This window comes from Arachis stenosperma, chromosome 10, assembly GCF_014773155.1.
Source record: "Arachis stenosperma cultivar V10309 chromosome 10, arast.V10309.gnm1.PFL2, whole genome shotgun sequence".
NCBI lineage: Eukaryota > Viridiplantae > Streptophyta > Magnoliopsida > Fabales > Fabaceae > Arachis > Arachis stenosperma.
The window spans coordinates 39,510,792-39,512,326 of record NC_080386.1 but is presented as its reverse complement, the minus strand read 5'-3'; the positions used below and the strand labels follow the sequence as shown (position 1 = coordinate 39,512,326).

General features: G+C 42.6%; 1 non-coding gene across 1 annotated transcript; it reads right to left on the bottom strand.

The window, feature by feature from the left end:
* Nucleotides 1-274: 274 nt before the first annotated feature.
* Nucleotides 275-382, bottom strand: LOC130959244 (small nucleolar RNA R71). Its single transcript, XR_009078337.1, has one exon. It is a non-coding gene; the product is annotated as a small nucleolar RNA R71 (small nucleolar RNA).
* Nucleotides 383-1,535: the final 1,153 nt, after the last annotated feature.

Sequence of the window (1,535 nt, the reverse complement as noted above, 5' to 3'; positions counted from 1 at the left end):
GCCTCAGTTAGTTTCTCTAATGCAACAGAATTGCAAGTTCCATGGACTTCCAATGGAAGATCCTCATCAGTTTTTAGCTGAGTTCTTGCAAATCTGTGACACAGTCAAGACTAATGGGGTTGACCCTGAGGTCTACAGACTGATGCTATTCCCTTTTGCTGTAAGAGACAGAGCTAGAATATGGTTGGACTCACAACCTAAAGACAGCCTGGACTCTTGGGAAAAGCTAGTCAATGCCTTCTTGGCAAAGTTCTTTCCACCTCAAAAATGGAGTAAGCTTAGAGTGGAAGTCCAAACCTTCAGACAGAAGGATGGAGAATCCCTCTATGAAGCTTGGGAAAGATACAAACAATTAATCAGAAAGTGTCCCTCAGACATGCTTTCTGAATGGAGCATCATAGGTATTTTCTATGATGGTCTCTCTGAACTATCCAAGATGTCTTTGGATAGCTCTGCTGGAGGATCTCTTCATCTGAAGAAGACGCCTACAGAGGCTCAAGAGCTAATTGAAATGGTTGCAAATAACCAATTCATGTACACTTCTGAAAGGAATCCTGTGAACAATGGGACTAGTCAGAAGAAAGGAGTTCTTGAGATTGACACTCTGAATGCCATACTGGCTCAGAACAAGATATTGACTCAACAAGTCAATTTGATTTCTCAAAGTCTGTCTGGAATGCAAAATGCACCAAGCAGTACTAAGGATGCTTCATCTGAGGAAGAAGCTTATGATCCTGAGAATCCTTCAATGGAAGAGGTGAATTACCTAGGAGAACCCTATGGAAACACCTATAATTTTTCATGGAGAAACCACCCAAATTTCTCATGGAAGAATCAAGAGAGACCTCAACAAGGTTTCAATAACAACAATGGTGGAAGAAACAGGTTTAGCAATGGCAAGCCTTTTCCATCATCTTCTCAGCAACAGACAGAGAATTCTAAGCAGAACCCCTCTGACTTAGCAACCATGGTCTCTGATCTAATCAAAACCACTCAAAGTTTCATGACTGAAACAAGGTCCTCCATTAGGAATTTGGAGGCACAAGTGGGACAGCTGAGTAAGAAAATTACTGAACTCCCTCCAAGTACTCTTCCAAGTAATACAGAAGAAAATCCAAAAGGAGAGTGCAAGGCCATCAACATGGCCGAATTCGGAGAGGAAAGAGAGGAAGTGGACGCCACTGAGGAAGACCTCAGTGGGCGTGCACTAGCCTCCTCTGAGTTCCTCAAAGGGGAACCATGGGAATCTAAGGCTCAAACTGATACCATAGAGATCCCATTGGATTTACTTCTGCCTTTCATGAGCTCTGATGAGTATTCTTCCTCTGAAGAGGATGAGTATGTCACTGAAGAGCAAGTTGCTAAATACCTTGGAGCAATCATGAAGCTAAATGACAAGTTGTTTGGAAATGAGACTTGGGAGGATGAACCTCCTTTGCTCACCAAAAAGCTGGATGACTTGTCTAGGCAGAAATTACCTCAAAAGAGACAAGATCCTGGGAAGTTTTCAATACCTTGTACCATAGGCACCATGA